A 20483-nucleotide genomic window follows, 5' to 3' on the forward strand; every position below is an offset into this window, starting at 1 on the left:
ACCTCTGCCTCAGTGTCCCCGTGTGTGATACGAGAACGCAGCAGCCGCTCCATGGGCACGGGGCACACTGCAGCCCATCACCCTGCCCACGCCCCGAGGTGGGAGCGGCAGGCACGGTCTCGGCCCCAGGGCCCAGCCCTGCGCCACGCCAGCCGTTCTGCCGGAACGTCCGTGACCGCCCCGTGTGCCCCGCACCTTCCTCCCTGCCTCCCAGCCGCCTGCGCACAGCGCCCCTCGGGCCCCCGGGAGGAAGGGACTCCGGGCAGGGGAGCCGCCTGCTGTGTGACTCCCAAAGCCTCAGGGCCCCGGCCTGTGGGGACGGGCCTCGTCAGGCTGGCACCAGGGGAAGCCCGAGTGCCCGTGAGCCGCCCTGGGCCCGGCCCGTGAGGGAGAGGCGGCCAGGCTGGAGGCCGGAGCACCCCCGCAGCGCGTGCCCACCGCACCCCGCCTCCACGTGTGGGAGTGGCCCGGGAAGCATCGCCTCCCTCGGAGCTGTGGGAGGGGCAGCGACGGGCACAGCCGACCCGAGCCGTCACCTCAGGGCCAGGACCCGAACCCAGGCTCCGGAGGGCTCCAGAGACCGCCTCGTCCCTTGGATGTGTCCTTGGAAAGAGTGCCTCCGGGGCGCTGGCCTGGGTGGGGCGGGGGGCAGGGGGCAGCCATGCCCCGCTCGACTCCCCCCACTGCCCACCCGGAATGGAGCCGTGGGCAGGCGTCCTGCCACCGGCCGGGCAGGAGGGGCAGCCGTGGTTGGCAGGCCCCGGGCCGGCGGGGCTAATGCACCAGCAATGAGATAAGGCTTATCTGGAAATGTCCCTGGAATCGAGACTCTGATGGAAACAGGCTTCTGGGTTAATATATTTTTGATAGATAAAGTCTCGTAAACGGGAAGCCCTGGGGGCCCCGGGCAGGAGAAGGGGCAGCTTCTGTTGTCCCAGGCCTGCCCTGCCCGTGTCTGTGTGTGCGTCTGTGTTCCAGGTGTCTGTCTGCCCGTACTGGGTGTGCGTGTCTGTGGGCTCAAGGAGGGCAGTCCGGCCGGCCGAGGACCTCCAGTGTGCGCGTGGGAGTGGAGGGGAGAGGGCATCGGGTCCAGTGGGTGTACAGGGCGTGACACGTGTGTCCAGGGCCAGCTTGTCTCTTGGGCCACAAGGCCTTGCAAGTCACTGGGGCCCAGGCCCCAGGACCTGGTGGGACGGGAAGGGGACTCAGTGCCGCCATTCCGTGGTCCAGAGTCCCCCTCAAGTTGAGCCAGGCCCCTTCACTGCCAGCTCACCCTCTGGTTGATCCAGGCCTCAGGCCTTCCCCGCCTCCTCCGCCTTTACCTGGGGTTTAGCATTTCCAAGCCCCCTTCTGGAGACCAAGGCCGGTCCTGCTCACAACGTCTCAGCTCCTAGTAGTGCCAAGCCTGCCTGCGTGGCCATGACGGGTGAGAAGGGGCCGCACTGAGGGGCCCCCGGGCAAGGTCTTGAAGGGAGAGTAGGAGTTCGCCAGGAGGAGGAGGGGTGCCGTCCAGCAGAGGGCACAGCTGGAGGAGGGGCCCTAGGAGAGCACTTGATAGGGCCTGTGTGAGGAGGGATGAGGTCATGGCTCCCGGGCTCCCCCCGCCCCCCACCCCCACCCCCATCCCAGCCTCTGCGGGCCTCCAGGAGCCTCCACAGAGGCAGCCCCGATTAAAAAGAGTAATTAGCACTTGGCTGATAACAGAGTCATGCCATTAATTAGTGGAGCTCAGCCAAGCACCGGGTCTTGATTGCAGGCAGCATCGGTGGCAGCTGGGGGAGGGGAAGGGGAAGGTGCTCATGCCCCCTTGGGGAGCAGCTGACCCCACCCCTGGGCACCCCTGTCTGTCCGAGCCCCATTCCCTTGCTGAGCACCAGTGCTGGGGGCAGGGCAAGTAAAGGGGGTATCTGTGGAGGCCCATGGGGTGGGGGTGGGGGCCTTGAAGGCTGCTGCCAGCCATCTGGAAGGGTGTAGGCGGAGAGAGTGCATCAGATTGGGGTTTCAAGAGAGCCCGCGGGCCCCAGCTTCATGCCGGTTCTGGACACTCCTGTGCTGAAGGTCAGGGGCAGAGACCACAGGGTCGCAGGGCGACTCCCAGGGCTGGTTTTGGTTGTGGCTGGTGGAGGAGCAGGGGAGGGGGCCGTGCAGGCTGAGGCTGGGAGGAAGAAGAGGGTTCTGGGAAGGTTTGGGGATTCCGTGTAGGGGGATGGAAGCTGGTAACAAGCATGGATTTGGGAAGAGGCCCACATTTGTGGAGCACCTCCTGTGGGCCAGCCCAGGGTCCCAGTCCAGCACTCCCTGGATGTGGTGCGCTGGGGGCAGCCTGGGCCCCACATCCCTGTCCCCCCTCCCCTAAGCCCAGCTGGGGAGCCCTGACCCCTGTGCCTCAGCAGAGGTCACACACCCTGAACCTCCGTGCGCCCCCCCATCCCACGAGATATTGCTCAACCCCACACACGCACCCTCCCATGTTATCATCGCCACCGGGTCTGGCAGGGAGACAGCAGAGGAGAGAAACGGCCACTTCCCGTGGCCACAGCTGGGGCTCCAGATAAAGGCCAACTGGGAGCCCAGGCTGACCTGGGGAGGCTGGGGTAAGGGGCCAGGTTCAGCCACCTGCCTGGGCCCTCTGGGGTCACCCCATGGACTCAGCCCCCAGCCTCCAGGCTTCCAGCACAGTCCCCAGCAGACAGGGCTTGTGGCCATCCTGTTCTGCAGGGCCAAGCCTCTGCTCTCCTGCGCACCCACGCTCCCTCCCCAGGGTGGGTCCTGATGGCTCCCTGTCCCCAGAAGGTGGCCAGTGAGGGTGCTCTCCACACACACACCCTGCCTCCCTGCCCGTGTCCCCTGCTCCCTCCAGCACCGCCTGTGTCTCCAGGTCTCCACATCCCTCTCTCTGGCCCAGTTCCCTTGGCCCACCTGCCACACCTGGAGGCCTGGAGGGGAGCACAGACCCTGCTGGGCGGGTGGTTGGAGCGGCTGGGGAGCGCAGCTCAGTGGCCCTAGCCTGCTATGGTCACCAGTGCAATTCAAGTCACCTTCTCCATGAGTCCTTTCTCCCTGCACCATCCACCCCAGTGTCTCCCCACCGACTAGCCCCTAGTCGTGATTACACCCTTCTGTGTCCCCCACACTGCACCCTCTGAACGCCCCTCCTCACCCCATCTTTTACGTTGCCTCCAAGGGTAACAGGGCTCTGAGAGTCTCTGGGCTCAGATCTAGAAAGGCAGGTGGGGGGCAGGCCAGGTGGGGTGCAGGAGCCAGGCCTTCCCCCAGAGCTCCAAGGGGAGCCTTAGAAGCCCACGTCTCCCAAGGGTTCCATAACTGGAGTCCAGACCAAGCCACAGAAGCCAGACCTGACCCATCCAGCTCCCGACCCAAGCAGGACCTCCCACGACAGTTCCTTACGCTGCCCCTGGACTGTCATCGTGGAGCCACTAACCTCACCCACACCCAGGACCTCCACCTCCACCAGTATCACAAGGGCCCTGCTCAGATCCCTGCGGGGAAGGCCGCATGAGGCCATTGGCCAGGACCTGGGGGCCGTAGGAGGCCAGGTGAGGGGCTGGGGCGGGGACTCAGTAGAGATGGGGAGGAGGGGGCAGGTTGGCAATGAGCTGGCCTCCGCACTGCTTGGGTGCGTGAGGGAGCCGGGAGGAGGGGACCCAGGATGCCTGGCCAGCCTCTGTGGGGTCACCACCCGGGAACCAGCAGCAGGGCCACTTTGGGGAAGACTCCTTGAGGAGCTGGGTGTGGACCTCAGAGTGTGCCCTCCACAGCCCTTGAGCAGGGGGCGGGGGACAGGGGAGCCCAGAAGGAAGACAGAGGAGGGAGGAGGAAAACCGGGAGGGGGGGTGGCTGGCCAAGGGCCTCAGGCAGGTCCCAACACAGGGGCACAGGGGGCCGGACGCCTCTGGGCGCAGGCGGCCGAGGGCGAGCACCAGGCAAGACTGTTGTGTAATGGGGATGCTGTGAGGTGAAGCAATTCACCGCCTCATCAGAGGGGGGGCTGGACGATGGCACAGGTGATAGCACCAATCGGCGACATCTCGCTGGTTCTTGGTATCTGGCAGGGCAGAGGGGCCACGGCCCGCCGGCCACCGGGCCCTCGGGCGTCCCCGCAGCCTGGCTGCACAGCCTTCCCCGGGTGTGGCCCAAGCACATCTGGGCTCGGCGTGGCCCCTGCTCCATCTCGCGGGGGGTCCCTGCGTGGTCCAGGCCTTGGCCTCAGCACTGGGGCTCCCCTCACAGGTGGCTGCCGATGGCCGGGACGCTGGTGCTGGAACAGGGGGCCAGGCTCAGAGGTGGTGTCCTGGCCCTGCTGCTCCCTGGCTTCTGGCTGGGGCAGAAGGCAAGAAGCAGCTTTAGGGACCCCGGCTTCCCGGACTTCCTTCACAGAGGGGACACTGAGGCAGGGGAAGGATTTGGTCCTCTGCCTCACCTCCCAGCACAGGGAAGCGGCCCCCGTGGGGGACATGGCCGCTGCCAACTCACGACACGCCCAGCCTGGGTCCCAGGGCATAGCTGGTCCTGGTGCAGGGCCCTGGGAGCTGAGGGTCTGGGTGCACACACGAACACGCGGGCAGTGGGGCGACTGTCACCCCTATCGACAGTCAGGTGGGCTGCTGATAAGGAGAGACGGTTGTCCGAGTCACGGGGTGCCACTGATAAAACAGACAAGCATCTCCCGGTGGCCGGAAGGTAGTGGAAAGAGGCCTAGTCCTGGGGGTGCCCACATCCCGGGTGGAAATACTGAGGCTGCTGCTCCGGGCCCAGCCCACCGTCGTCCCGGGAGGCAGTGCCCCCCAGGCACCCCAGCCGCTGCTGTACACAGGGCGGTGGCCGGGGGACCCTGACCCGGAGGTGGGGGGCCGCCTGTGGTGGCCCTGCAGGACCTCCTGCCCTTGCCTCCCATGCCCGCTCACCGCCCCCACCGCAGCCGAGGCAGCTCCCATCAGGGGTCCCAGCACCACGTCCTATTGCCTCCACCATGCCTTTGCTCCTGCCATGCACCTGCCCGGAGCGCCCATCCCACCCTGCGCGCCTACTGCTCATTCTTCCAACCACAGCTTGCCCCTAGAAGAGCGGCGATCCAGCCAAGAAAAGAGTTCTGGAAGCTGGGGTGGCTACAGAGTGAGGTGGGCATGGTCGGGTGTGCAACATGCTTTCTCTCATGACACCCTACGAGGTGGGGATGCTCACCTTCATTTCCCTAGTTGATGGAGGCCCAGACAGGCCAGGTGACATGTCCAAGGTAGAACAGCCTGGAGGGAGCCATCTGGGCCCCTGGAGGCCAAGGCCTGGCTCAGGGGTGCTGGGGGAGGGTAGTTTAGTCAGGCCCTCTGGGGAGCGCAGCATCAGCCCCTGGAGTGAGCTCTGCTGGCTGGGAGACCTCTAGCCCCGCACCCAGCCCCCCTTCCTGCTCTGGCCCAGAGGGTCCCCTGGGAGCCTCTTGACACCAGGTGTGAAGGGACCCAGGGCCCACGTCCTTCCCAGATGGTGCCATTGCCAACCCACCCACCCCCCGCCCCGGGCAATCCCTACTTCTTGTTGTCCTTATTCTCTGTGCCCTGGGGCTGTTCTTACTTCACGGTGGGGCAAGGGGCAGACTCGGGGAGGGAGTGGTCCCTCAGCAGGTCACAGGTCTCAGTGGTTCCAGGACCCCGGGCAGGGTTCCTCCAATCTGCTCCACACCTCCAAAATCCGAGGGGTGGCAGGGCTGGACATTTCACTGGTTTCTTTTTCTGGGCCTTAGGAATAAGGCCCTGTCTTCCGGCTGGGGTTGCTGAGTTGGTTGATATTAACTTGAAGCTGTTATCACCATCCTGTCACCATGAACGGAGTGAAGTTTATACCACAAAGGATTGACATCTACACTGAGGAAGATTCCTGAAGGCCTCAGCTGAGCACCTGGATCCAGCTGTGCCTGAAGCTTCCCCTCTCGTTATGTTGCAGTTGGGTTTCTGTTTATGAGTCATAACGTGCACGTGGGCAGGATCAGTCAGCAGTGGCTCTTGCCAGTCTGGGACGTGCCCTGGGTCCCAGGCCCTTGCAGACATACAGGAGCCCATGTATGCCCATGTGTCTCTGTGAGTCCCAGTCCTGCCCCCTCTAGGGGTCTTTTCCCATGGCCAGTAATCCCATCTCGGCGGGGCCTTGGGCAGGTCCCTCCTCCTCCCCACCCTCCCCAGCACTGCAGACAACCATCCCCTACCCTGGGATGTGCCTCCAGCCTGCTCTTCCTGCCTCCCTCAGCAGAGCCCAGCAGGGTGCAGGGAAAATCAGCCGGGGACCAGGAGGGATTCCCAGGGCTGCCCATCGCCCTCTGAGACCTGGCCATGCCAGAGCACATGCCGCAGTGCAGGGCGCGGGCTCCTGTCTGTTCCATAGGCCCTCACATTTTTCAAATGTTTATCACCACCATTTTCCAATGCAGATTTCATATAAAAATAGCAATTTGTGCCACTTCCTAGCCGTGTCCTTGAGTTACTTGTGTTCCTATCCCAAAGCTGGTGATGGCACTAGCAGCCCCTGTGGCCCCCTGGCTCGCACCCTCCGTGGCAGTGGGAGTCGGCTTCGGCATCCACCCAGAGCCAGGCTCTCCTCACCTATGCCAGCCTGGTGGCTCACACAGATGCCAGCCCCTCTCACTGGCCCCTGCTCTGCCCAAGCTCCTGCAGCCTGCTTCTGCACCAGCCGGAGTACCTGTCATAAGCCTCTCTCCTGTGGAAAACCCTCCCGGGGCCCCCACCTCCTGCAGGGTAAAGCCTACACACCTGCCTATGACCTCCTGGATCTACTGTCCTATGACCCTCCCCACCCCCCACTGCTCCCCTCCCCTGGCCTCCCACCACAGGGCCTTTGCCCCTGCCGTTCCCTCTGATGCCAGTCAGCCTGCTCCCTCCCCCTGCTCAGCAAGGCCCTGTCTGGGTAACCCAGTAAGAGTCACCCCTAGATGCCCCATCCCTCCTTGCTTTAGTGTTCTCCCTACTGATGATTTCACGCACCCAATATCTTGCTGATTCACCTTACTTGTCCACTCTTCCGCATGAACGTGAGCTCCAGAGACGGAAGTTTCTGTGGGTTTGTTCATTGCCGTCCCCAGCACATGGCATAGCACCTAACCCACATGCCAGGTGCCCCTCACTCATGTGCTTGTGGCCACTGGGGACTGAATGGGTTAGTCCATGGGGCCTCCATGGGGCCTGGCCGGGAGCACACCCCCTGGAGCTGGCCCCCTCACTGCTGTTCTTACTGTTTCTGGCCACGCTGGCCTGGCCTACAGGCCGCACAGTGACCTTGGCCTTCGGGGGGTGGTTCACTGGGGGATGGTCCCAGGAAACACCAGCAGGAGAGGGAGGGAGGGACAGGTGTCATCGGGAGTCACCGTGCGGGGCAGCAGGGGCTCGGAGAGTCGGGTCTCCTCCTGGGGAGTTGGTCTCCCAGGGCCAGGGGGCCATCACGAGCTCTCCAACACCCCAACCCCCGGGGCTGTCCGCTGCCTGCCAGTCAGAGCTGCTCCCCTCCCCAGTACTTGCAGCCCTGCAGGAAGTGGGGCGGGGCCCTCCCACCTTGTCCCTCCTCTCCCTCCTTAACCCTCCACGGCCCCTCCCAGGCTGCTGTCACCCCGCGCAGGCCTCTCGGGCCTCAGGCCCACCTGTCTTGTCTGCCAGGCACCCCTTCTGCCGGCCCTTGCCCTGGTGGCTCCTTCTCTCCACCCAGGTGTCACCTCACAAGGGACCCCTGACCTCCCTGTGAGAGGTGTTCCCCGCCCCTAGTTTAGCTACCTGTGGAGCTGTTCCCCCCTGGCTCCCTGTTTCTCGCAGGGCTCCCTGACAAGAGCACGAGGCTCCTGGCAGCACGGGCTGGTCTCTGCCCCATGGCCATGTCTGGTGAACAGAGCCTGGCACACAGCAGGTGCCCCACACGTGCAGGCTGAATCTGTTTGGAGAATGCACAATGCATCCTTGGCTGACGCAGGCCTTGCACGGGGACCTAAGTGCACTCAGGACTGGTCCTCAGGGCTCGAGGGCACGGGGAGCCCCCAGGACCACAGGGGAAGGTCCTAAGCTGGAGGCAGAGGTGACAGAAATGGAGTCAGACACCCCCAACCGAGGCCTTCCTCCCAGCACTGGCCCGCAGCCCGTCTCTCCTCCCCTCCGCCCCCCAGGCAGACATGGTAAGTGCACCATAGAAGCTTCTGGTTAAGACCACAGATCCCTGAGCAAATATGGTCATAGTGTAGAGCAGGATTTGAGCAGGGGCTGAGCTCCAGAGGAGGCCTGCTGGACCCCAAAGGGGCTTGTGCAGGAGGGTCTGCAGGGCCAGCTGGTGTGGGTCCCGGCCTGGCAACGGGGACCGTCCTGAGTGGACCAGGGTACATAGGGACCTCTGCACAATGGAATGTGCACAGGAACCGGAGCAGACGCAAGTCTGGGCACCCATGCAGAAGCCTGCAGGTGCATGCGTGTGTTGGCACGGGACACCTGTTCAGGTGAGTGTGATCCCGTGTCAGGGCCCAGCTGCAACAAGGCCTGTGGATGATGTCAAGGCCTAGGTGGATGATGCAGACGTGTGGGCAAGTCTCACTCACGGTGCCCGTGGAGCTGCATACGTGGTTTTTGGTGACTCTGTGTGCAGGTGTGCAGTGTCTGTGTGTGAGGCTGCGCACACGTGTGTCCCTCACACCTGCCTGAGTGAGGCCTAGAGGGCGCTGGAATCAGGCAGACGTGGTGCCCTATCCTGCCCACTTGGACCATCATCATTTCCAACAGGCTTTCCTGAATAACGGGACCTTAACCATCACTGCCCCGGGGTTGCTGCAAGAATTGGGAATGCCACATGTGTCTGCGCTGAGTTGAGGGTTACCTATCGGTCTTTGTCACCCCCTCACTTTACCTGTTTCCACTCCTCACCTGTATCTGAGCCCCAAAACCAGGGGGCATCTGTGACCCTCCCTTGTGGCTGCCTGGGCAGCCATGGGCCTCATCCCCATATACACTAAAGCAACAAGAAAATGCCATTTTGCACCAGTCAAGCTGGTAAAGACTTAAAAGTTTAATTATGTCAAGGGCAGGTGAAGAGGTGGGGGATGGGACCCCATGTTCGTAGGCGTGGACACATCGCCGCTCTGGGGAGCAGGCTGCCACACCTAGTAACTGACATGACACGCTAGTGCCCTGGGGGCACAGCCACATGCCCTTGTGGGCAAGCAAACGACATATTCATCAGCGTGGGGCAGCCCCTCAGCAGTGGTGGGTGGCATAGTGTAGATGTCCTGCAAGAATCCTGTGGCTAGGGGTGCCTGGGTGGCTCAGTGGTTGACTGCAGGGAGCCTGCTTCTCCCTCTGCCTGTGTCTCTGCCTCTCTCTGTGTGTCTCTCACGAATAAATATCTAAAATCTTTTAAAAAATTTAAAAAGAATCCTGCTAGATCCCAAAACAGGTGACAAGAAGTTGCAAAAGGATACCTATGGAATGAGACATGTTCCAACTTAAAAGAAATGCCATAAAGCAATACCACGTGCACTCTGCACACACTGGTCTCTGTATTTCGGTGCCTGGGGGAAGGCGAGCAAGGATGTGCTCCAAACCAACAGCCAGTGGCGGTCCCTAGGAGGCTGCAGGAGAGGGCGTTGGCGGACAAAGGGCTCCCTAGCATTATCTTTTATATCATTTTGCTCAAAGAGATTGTGTGGCATATTAGCCATGAATTAAAGATGAATGAGGGACAGGGCTCGGTGACCCAGAGGCATGGCAGGCAGGGGAGTCACCCAAGCTCCCCGTTATGCGCACCACTTGGTGCTGCAGAGCGACTCTGTGGGCAGTGCCCAGCCTGTGGATACAAGGGTGGCCCAGAGGGGTGAGGCCCTGACACTCTATGTGGCTGCCCATTCCCTCCTGGACCCTGCCCCCAGGTGCGCCTGGAGCAGCCCTGGCCTTCTGGGCCCTGCAGGTCTCCTGGGCCCCCCATCTTTTGGGCCCCACCACCCCCACCCAAACCCCCAGACCCAGAGCTCCACATGACTCTGGCCTGGAAGGGTAGCCTGAGATGTTGTGCCCCGTGGAGACACGGATGGCCACTGTGGGTGAGTGTGGGGGTGAGTGGGGGTCCCCGGGGAGCCAGGGCCAGGCCAAGAACTCGTCCCACCTTCATGGCCCTGCCTCAAGACTGTGGCTCTGGGGCCCAAGACTGATGGCAGGAGGAGGCCCTGGAAGCCAGCCAGTCCCTGGGGGTTGTCGATGGCCTGGGGGTTCGGGCCACAGGTCCGTGCTGGCGGGGAGGGGCAGCTGAGGCCCAGAGACGGAGACATGGTGAGAGACACACAGAGGAAAAGCGGGAGACAGATACCACGAGAGACAGAAGGAGAGGGAGAGAGACAAAGAGACGCAGGGAGCCCCAGAGCGCCCAGGGAGCACTCGGAGGAGGGGTGGCAGCGATGGAGGGGTGGCACCGCACTGGGAGGAGAGAGGTGCGCCTGCGGCCCGGGCGGGTTGGCCCTGCTCCGATTGGCGAGGACTGGCTGCAATTAAAGCCCATAATTGATTCCCTGGGATGACGAGGATCATTTCAATGCGGAGAATTAAGGTTTTCTTCCAAGATGAAAATAAAGATTAATTTGCAATTTCCTTCCTCACTGCACACAGGAGAACAACCCCTGCTGGGAAGAAATCTCAGCCCTGGCAGGTGGGCTGGGGGTGGGGTGGCCTGTGGGCCTGGACCTGAGCACAGCCTCCACAGTGTGGGGAGAGCACAGGCTCCGGGCCTCGGGGCGCCCACCCCTGCCCGGAAGCGGCCCTCCCGGCCTTCCTTGGGCTCCCTGAGCCTTGGCTTCTGGCTCTGCAGGGGTGCTAGGGAGCCTGGAGGGCATTAGCCCACCTTTGAAGAGCACCCGGCTTGCAGCTTCTAGCAGGGAGGGTGGGCATTATGACTCATGGTCCCCACACCGCCTGGTATCCGGGGTGGCAGGAGAGTCCCTGAGGGGAGAGGGGGGAAGCCCCCAGACCTCCCTTGTCCCTGGTGCCTCCTTCTTCAGAGCCACTGGCCTCCTCCGGCCACTCCAGGCAGCGGAGCTAACTGAGCCTCTCCCTGGACCTAACACGAAAATTCCCTGGAGGGGATACATCCATGAAGCCCAGGAGATGCTCCTACCTTCGGCCTGGGGCCCCGCAGGTCTTGTCCCTCGCAGGTGCACTGTCGGGGAGGCAGTGGGACTCTCGCCGCCTCTGCCCCCTCCAGGGCCACGGAGTCCTGACCTGGGCCACCTGTCCTCCCGGCCCCTGGCCAACCGGGGCCTCTCCTGATGGCAGGGGCCCCATGTGAGCCATCAGCCAGCAGGGCTGAGGAAGCCTGGCTCGGCCTGGGCCTCTGAGATCCTGTCTTTGCGAGTGCGCGGGGGCTGGGCTCTGTACACCCTTGGGGGGCGGGGGTCCAGGATCCCCAAGGATTTGGACCAAGCGGCCGGCTCCGAGAGCCCCCGGGGCCCTGCCTCTGCGCCCTCCCGCTCTGCCCAAGTCAGCCGAGGGCCGGCCGCAGCCTGAGGGTTCTGAGCGGCCTGGGTCCGGCCATCCTGCCTCTCATGCCAGCTTTTCCCCCGGGGTAACCTCTGGATGACCTCTGGCGTGCACAGGGTGGGGGAAGAGCAAGGTTAGGAGCAGGGGGGCCAGCACATTCCTCCTGGTGTGAGAGCTGCCTCTCACACCTCGCGGGGAGCCTCGGCCGCCCCCCCACCCCGGCCCACCTGCAGACCCCATGTGGTCAGTACCCAGAGCACATCATGTCCCCAAGCCTGGATCCCTCGGAGTTGGGGAGCCCCCCTGCTGGGGCTTCCCTCCAAGGCTGCCCTGCCCCCACCACCCTGCACTCCAGGCACAGGGCGCCCTCGTCAGCCTCCCCCAGCTGACTGGCAACTGAGAACAAGCAGCGACCCTGCAGAGCCATGAAGCCTAGATGCCCAGCACAGCGCCAAGTGCCCGGGCCGCAGTCATCTCGCGGAGACGCTCTGGTGGGGTTCAGTCTCACCTTCTAGACCTGCATCTCCACCTGGCCCCGTGGCCTGGGACAACCGTGAGGACCTGGGGCAGTGCTGGGACAGTGCTCCAGGACCAGCATCTCACCCCCACCCTGCTGACCCCCCCGGCACTCGGAGCAGGACTGTCACCTCCGAAAAGCTGGGCCCTCGGGTCCCTTGCTTTTGTCCTGTATGCCCTGAAATACCTCTGGCTGCTGTTGGCCACTGGCTTTTGTTAATTTGTTCATTCAGTCCTTTGACCAAAAATTGGACCAAAGTTTCCTGAACCCTTACCAGGGACCTGGGGCAGCTTGGAACATCCCATCCCCTGATGAGGGACACCCAGGAGGGGTTGGGAGAGTTGCCCCCTGGCCAGAGGCCCTAATGTCCTTGCCCATTCTCTACACACCCTGTCTGGGAGTCTTAGGCCCACCTCTAGGGACACTGGGCCCAGTGCTAGCCCAGGACAAATGCCCACATCCTTCCTACAATGTCTTCCTTCTGTAGCCACCAAATCTGCCGGGGGCATCAAAATAAAAGAAATCACAGGGCACCCACTGCAGACCACCAGCACCCCAGCGGTCATGTGAGCAAGGCGCTGGTTTCCAGAGCCCACATCAGCCACAGCAGCCCTGCTTTTTACAGCACAGACGACTTGGGATCCGAGGAAGCCTGGAGCAAGTGTCCCACCCTCTCTATGCCTCAGCAAAGTGAAATGAATACGAGGAGCTGCCTCACTGGGTAGGGGTGAGCATGAAAGGGGTACACAGCCAGTACTCACTAAAAGATCTGTGCAGCCACTTGGGAAACCAGTTTGGGTGTTTCTTTAAAAATTAAACACAGAGTCACCGCCAAAAAGAGGAAGCAACCCAAATGTTTGTTTTGGTATAGGACAAACGTGGTATAGGACATACCCACCCATGCACCCCATGGCCTAATTAACTAGAATAGCATTCAGCAATATGTGATAATAAAACAGAAGGAGATACTGGTGCATGCTGCATGGGGAAACCTGGAAAACACCGTGCTAGGTAGGAGAAGCCAGGCACAAAGATCACGTATTGTGTGGTGCCATTTTTATGAACTGCCCAGAAAGGGCAATCCCACAGGGAAAGGAAGTGGCTGAGTGGTTGCCTCGGGCGGAGAGATGATGGGATGGAAGACGTATAGGGTTTCTTTTTGGGGTAATGAAAATGTTCTAAATTTGATTGTGCTGATGAATGTATCATATGTTCACGGAATCTACGAAAAGCCATTGATTTATACACCTTAAATGAGTGAATGGTATGGTATGTGAATTATATCTCAATAAAGCTGCTTAAAAAACACAATGAAGTTACTTTTTGATCTGACAATTCACTCCTAGATATTTATTTACCCAAGAGAATTGGAAACAGCTGTGCACACAAACACTTGTACATGCGTGCTCATGGCAGCATGATTTGGCTTTCTAGCCAAAATGTGGAAGCAACCCAAATGTCCATCATGTGACAAATGGATAAGTAAAATGTGATCTATGTGTACAATGGCATATTATTCAGCCCTGAAAAGGAAGGGAGCACTGACTCATGCCACATGCATGAACCTCGAAAATATTATGCTGAGTGTAAGAAGCCAGACATAAGGATGCCTGGGCAGTTCAGTGGTTAAGCATCTGCCTTTGGTTCAGGTCATGATCCTGGGGTCCTGAGATGGAGCCCCACATTGGGCTCTCTGTTTGGTGGGGAGTCTGCTTCTGCCTCTGCCCCTCCCCTGCCCTGCTTGTGCTCTCTTTGTGTCTCAAATAAATAAAGTCTATTTTTAAAAAAAGAAAAGAAAGAAGCCAGACATAAAAGGCCACACTTATATTATTTCATTTATATAAAATGCCCAGAATAGGCAAATCAAAAACAAAACAAAACAAAAAAACCACCATAGGATGGAATATTATTTAACCATAGAAAGGAATGGACTACTGACTCATGCTACATCGTGGATGAACCTTGAGGATGTAATGCTCAGTGAAAGAAGCTGGACACCAGAGACCAAATACTGTATAATTCCATTTACACAAAATGTCCAGAACAGGTAAACCAATAGATGCAGAAAGTTTCTGGATGGTTGCCAAGGGCTGGGGGATCCGGAGCAATGGGAAGAACTGCTAGTACATGTTATTCTTTTGTGGGGCGTGGTAGGGAATGTTCTAACCTTAGTGATGATGGTTGCACAATTTTGTAAATATGCTAAACCCACTGAATCGTGTATTTTAAGTGGGGAGCTTTAGGGCATGTAAATTTTATCTCAATAAAACTGAACACTTACACGGTGCTCCGTGGCCATCGTCACTGCTCCCAGCTGATCCCCCGGGCACCCCTGCACCAGAACGGCGGCCGGGCTGGCCGGGCGGGCGCCGGTGCACTTCCCCTGGGGAAGCACAGGGCGGGCAGCATGGGGAGCTGCACGGGGCTGGGGAATAAAATTTTTAAAACAAAACAAATCCCCCCAAAAAGACTGTATTTATTTATTCATGAGAGACCCAGGCAGAGGGAGAAGCAGGCCCCATGCAGGGAGCCCGACGTGGGACTCCATCCCGGGACCCCAGGGTCACAGCCTGAGCCGAAGGCAGATGCTGAAGCCCTGAGCCACCGGGCGCCCCACAGGCAGGACTTGCACCCAGTGGGACTCCCAGAAATGTGCTGACCTCCGGGGCTCCGACCTTCCCCGGGGTCCGTCCTGTGTCGCCGCCGGGTCCCTTGGGCTGCCTGCCCTGGAGGCTGCTGGGGCCCGCCCTGTGGCCGGGGTGAGCACCGCGCTGCCGCCGGGCGCCGACAGAGGGCAGGAGCGGCCCGCGCCTCCGCGGCCGAGCGCACCGCCGAGCGGCGCGGGGGCGGCGCGGGCGAGGGGGGCGGGGCACCGGGCGAGAGCCCTGTGGGTCGTGCCCCGTGTGCTGTTGCAACGTGGACCCCCCTGGTAAACACTCCTGTGTGCGGGCGTAAGGCCAGGACGACCCAGGGACACGGACCCAGTTAAAGCACGTGGGGAGGGCCGCAGAGGGCGTTCGTAGGTGCCAGTGTTCCCGACTCGGCCGCAGACCTCCCGGCTCTGGGCTGCCCCGCTTCTGCACGGAGTCCCGGGGAGGGGACATCACAGCAGGCCCCCGCTCTCCCTGGGTGGTGCAAGGGGGCGACTTCCTCCAGGACAGCTGCCTGCAGAACGGGAAACCAGAGCCTGTGACGTCTGCCTGAAGGGCCGCCAGCTGAGCTGAGGTGAGTGAGCCCCGTCCCAAACACGCCAGACTTCAAAGGCTTAGTATGAAAAACGGAAGCTACACTATCACATTAATCATTCCTTATATTGATCCCATGTCCAGATGGCAGTATTTGGGATATACTGGGCTAAATGAAATACAAAAATTAATTTCACTTTTATTTTTTCAAACACAGCTATTTAAACTTTAAAACTCCGCGTGTGGCTTTCATCTGTGGCTGTGTTCCATTTGTATAGGACATGCCTGTCCAAATGTTCTATGTCTGTTAGTCCATGTGATGCTCATCTAGTCCTCCCTACGAGGCCCATACTGCTCTTACCCCATTTTACAGATGGATAAACTGGGGTGCCAAGAGGTGACATGACTGGCTCAGAGCTGGTTACGGGCACACACCCCAAAGGTGCTGGGCCCCAAGCCCGGGTAAGCATATGCACACACATAGCATAGGCAGGTGCCCAAATGTGCATCGTGTGTGCACAGGTACACACGTAACAGATGGCTGAGCCAGCACACAAACACACGCCACCTATGTCCCCATCAGGTGCAAATGTTACTTCGTGCCTCCAGTACTGTGACAACCTCACGAGCACACAAGGCCCCTGCTCACACCCACACACCCACCTGCACACCCCAAGTGCTCTCTGGAGGACTTTTGGCGGTCCAGCTGCTGGGCCCCCATGGTATCCTGCTCACCAGGCCTGAAGGGGGGGCGCTGGCAGAGACTCCACCTGTGTCTGCAGGAGCCAGAAAGGAGGTGAGCGGGTGGCCAGGCGCTGGGTGAGTGGGTGTGCTGCAGGGGCCGCCGTGTGCCACCAGGCCCCTGCCCACCACCAGCCACCAGCCGCTGCGGGCCCTTCCTCCTGGCTGCAGAGAATTTGCATAAAGCTCCCCAAGCCGGGGGATCGCATTACATGGAGGCCCGATGATAATCTTTGTTGAAATAATATTTAACACATGCTGCACTTTTAATTAACTATCTGAATAATCTCAAATTAATACCAGAGCTTTAAAAATAAGTTTTCATTTTCACGTTGGGTAACATAATAGTGGCCCGGCTGGCCCATTTCCCCCTCCTTTGATTTAATTAAAAGCCCTTTTGTGTGTCTCTTGTCACTTCAGAAACAGACAAAAGCACGGTGGGGGGGGGGCAGGCCAGAGCTCCTGGCTTGGGGGTCCAGGGCTTAGGCCAGGGCTGGGGTCATGGTTGCCCAGGGTCCTCGCTAGGGCCCCTGGGCAGGCTCTGGTGTGGCTATCACACTCACATGCACAGGGACACTGGACTTGGTCACAGACTCTCACAGTGGCCTGGCCTACCCTTGGCCCTGTACCCCACACCTGACACGTCTGTCCTGGTGCTCACCCAGCCAGGCCCAACAGCTCCATCAGCTCCCACTGACACTTTCTGCACCTGCTGGTGTGCATGTGTGAACGCACACGTGCATACACACACACGTACACATGCGCACAGGATGGTTTAGAGATTGACAACTGAGGCAGGTCTGGGCTGGGGTAACACTTGGCATTCTAAGCCCAAATCTGAGAAGACCAGAGGCTGCCTGGCCCATGTCTCACCTCCTACAGACTCCGGCGTGCATGCACGTATGGGAGTGTGCATCCCACTCCCTGCCTTTCTGGTCCTGGCCCTGTGCTCCTATCCCACATTTGATGCTTCTAGAAACAGAACCAGGCGGGCAGCTGGCTCCTCCAGCCGTTTCTGCTCCCACTGTGCCTGGGTCCCCGCTCTCTTTCCTGGGCCTCCTCCTGGCTCCTGAGGAGCAGGCAGGGAGGACAGCCTTCTCCTGGGGCCTCTGCCTGCCGCCCACCGACCAGCCAGGTCCTCCTCCTTTGATCAGAGACAGGCCGAGGGAGAGGGCTTCCTTGGGCAAATGGCTCCACAGAACCCAGTTTGGGAAACAGAGACCCTTAGTCTTTCTCTGACAGGTCCAGTCTGGTCGGGAAGCCTTCTGCTCCGTGGGCCTGAGCCCTCAGGAACTGTGCAGAAAGGGGGCGCGTGGCAGCCCCACCAGCTGAGGCCGGATTCTGGGCAGGGAGAAGCGAGATCCATTGGGTTCTGAGGGTAAAAGTCAGAAGCGGCTCAGTGGCGAGCAGCGGGCGGCGGCGGGGTGGACAGCGCCCTGTGGAGCCCCTCTGAAAGCTGGGGGCAGGGAGCTCAGGCCTCCCTGGGGCCCGGGGCCCACTGAGGCCACCCCAGTGGGGTAGAGGCGGGCACACCCCCGAGGTCCCCCAAGACCTAGTCCACTCACGGGAGCAGCCAGCACGGCCGGGCCGGGGGCCTGGCGAACGCAGGTGCTGAGCCCTGGAAGGAAGAGGGTCCACTGAGCGGGGCACCCACTGGGGGTGGGGGCGGGGATGGGAAGCAGGTGTGCGAGCTCTGTGGCCCAGTCCCCCTGCACCCCACCCCCGGATCCCGCCTCCACCCCGGGGTCCTGGTCCAGGGACTTGGAGCAGGAGCGGCAGAGCCTGGTCCTGGGAACTGACCGCCCTGGGGAAGGGCTCCCCCTCTCTCCACACCAACCGGTCCCTTCTGGCTTGTGCCGGACCTTCAGCCCTGGCCAGCCGGGACCCAGCGACTCCTGCCCGGAGGGCTGCCTGGAGGGGCAGGCGAGCTTGCCCCCACCCTCCACAGGCTGGCCAGCGGGGACCGGCCGGGCCACTCAGGCACCTCGCCCACGCCGTGTCGCACAAGCACGCGGTCACTCACACCCCCAGGCCGCACACTCATGTGTGCACGTGCACACACCTGCAAGCATGTGATCACATCATCACCCACGAGCACCCACACAAGTAAGCACAGAGGGGCGCAGGCGGCAGGTGAGTCAGTCACCGGTGGGGGCTCCAAGAGTGCCATCCACCTGCTCCTCCTGCGGCGCAGTCAGTGAGCGCAGCTGTGCGCGGGGTGGGAGCCACCCCTGCCCTGAGCGCCTACAGGTCTCACCAGCCTCGGGAAGGGCGGGGGGGGGGGGGGGGGGCTGCGTACAGAGTGGTCACACGGGGAGAAGTGAACGGAGCCAGGACTGAAACAGCCTCACCAGCCCCCGCCAGCTGTCCCTCCAAGACCTGGAAGGTGGCGCTGCGGGGGGCCTGCTGGGGCGAGGCCAATGGGCAAGTAGAGGCTCAGCTGCATCTGGAACGCGAGGGGGGTGACCTAGGGCAGCGTCGCTCAGCTGACTCAGAAGACTCAGAGTCCCCAGTCGGTGGTAAGACCCCAGGGAGCCGGAGGAAGGAGAGGGTCCCCCATGCCTCTCGAGGTCGTCACAGAGCTGGAAACCACTGAGGCGTCTTGTCCCCCCAGCAAGGGGACTGTGATCTGGTCCCAGCAATCCCGTGAACCCTGCAGAGGGTTCCTGTGCACCCACGGGAGGGTTTGATGCCTGGGAGGTACTCAGAGCAGAGGCTGCTACAGGCCAGTCCTCCACTCACTCCTTTGCTCATTGGGTCAGTCACCCAGTGCCTGGAGGTGAAGGTGCTGTCGCAGACATGTGACAAGACTGACCCAAGCCCCGTCCTTCTAGAGCAGCCATTCCACAGGGGCAGACAGTATGCAGGCACCAAAGAGATTAATGATGTAATTTCAGATCATGAGAATGAGCCAGAGCAATCAGGGAGGGCTTCTCTGAGGAGGTGACATTTGGGCTGAGACCTCAGTGACAAAAAGGAGGCAGCTCAGCAAAGAATTGTGGGAGAGGATTCCAGGCAGAGGGACCACCAAGGGCAGAGGCCTGGAACACTGAAAGCTCACAGGAAGGAGGCCTGGGCAGGGCGAGGGTTGGCAGGGCCTGGCCAGGAAGCAGCCTGGTGGAGACTGGGACAAATAAGGCAGCCCACACCCCCATCTGAGGGGAAACTGTTGCTCAGCTCTAGTCCTGTGTGACTGAGGACCCGGAGTGGCCAGACATCTCAATGTTGCTAGAAAAGCTGGAGGCTTAGGTTTTTGCATAAAGCCCTCTGATTTTTTTTTTTAATGTATTTAGGGGATCCCTGGGTGGCGCAGCAGTTTGGCACCTGCCTTTGGCCCAGGGCACGATCCTGGAGACCTGGGATCGAATCCCACATCGGGCTCCCGGTGCATGGAGCCTACTTCTCTCTCTGCCTCTCTCTCTGTGACTATCATAAAAAAAAAAAAAAAAAGATTTTATGTATTTATTTGTCAGAAAGAGAGAGAGAGGGAGAGCAGAAGCCACAGGCTGGGGAGGGCAGAGGGAGAGGGAAAAGCAGACTCCCCGCTGAGTAGGAAGCCCAACGTGGAGCTAGATTCCAGGAGGGGGGGGGGATCATGACCTAAGCTGCTTAAGCAACCATCTGAGCCACCCAGGTGCCCCCAAACCTGTTTTTTTTAAATGGCTAAAATGGACTCAATTTTTTCTGAAACTGCTCAAGCCACACAAAACGTTTTTGGGGGCCCTAACTAGCCTCTGGGCCTCTGGTTGGAGACCTCACTAGGAAGTGAGGGCCCCAGGCGCCTGGGTGGTTCAGTCGATCAACTGTCTGCCTTCGGCTCAGGTCATGCTCCCAGGGTCATGAATCAAGCCCCGCATCGGGGCTCCCTGCTCAGAAGTCTGCTTCTCCCTCTGCCTCTACCCCTCCTCTACTCATTCTCTCTCTCTCTCTCAAATAAAATAAAATAAAATAAAATAAAATAAATCTTAAAAAATAAATAAAAGGAAATGAGGGCCTGCATTCAAATCCTGCCACCCCTCCCCCTACTTTTTGGCCCTGTGATCTTGGGCCAGTTGCTTGCTCCTTCAGGGCTTCAGTGCTTTACACTGAAAAATAGAGATAATGGTGCCTACCTTACAGGGTTACCACGGGGGACTGGATGCTTTCACTCTTCCTTCACTCAGCAAATATTTATCAAACATGTGCTGTGTGTCCGAGACAATGCCAACTCTGGGGGATGGGGACATGACAGCAAACAGAAAACACAAAAATCTCTGCCCTGGTGGCTCTTACAGTCCACAGGACACAGAAAATGAGCCACAACGGGAGCAGGCACACATGTAGAAATGCCACAGAGCAAAAAGGGCCAAGAATACATAAGGCAAAGAAAGATGCAAGACGAGTTGGGGGTTGGGGGTGACATTTTAGACCAGGTGGCCAGGGAGGGCTGCACTGAATAGGTGGCATCTGAGTAAAGGCCCGAAGGGACCTGAAAGAAATGAGGGGGCCATGCGCTCCAAGAGAGGGATGGCAAGTGACAAGGCCCTG

At 60.3% G+C, this 20483-nt stretch overlaps 1 long non-coding RNA gene across 1 annotated transcript; it reads left to right on the forward strand.

Annotated features, from left to right (window-relative positions):
• Positions 1–1615: 1615 nt before the first annotated feature.
• Positions 1616–13341, forward strand: LOC125753092 (uncharacterized). The gene is made up of 2 exons (XR_007404104.1): positions 1616–11172; positions 12518–13341. It is a non-coding gene; the product is annotated as an uncharacterized LOC125753092 (long non-coding RNA).
• Positions 13342–20483: the final 7142 nt, after the last annotated feature.

This window comes from Canis lupus, chromosome 20 (assembly GCF_003254725.2).
Source record: "Canis lupus dingo isolate Sandy chromosome 20, ASM325472v2, whole genome shotgun sequence".
Taxonomy (NCBI): domain Eukaryota; kingdom Metazoa; phylum Chordata; class Mammalia; order Carnivora; family Canidae; genus Canis; species Canis lupus.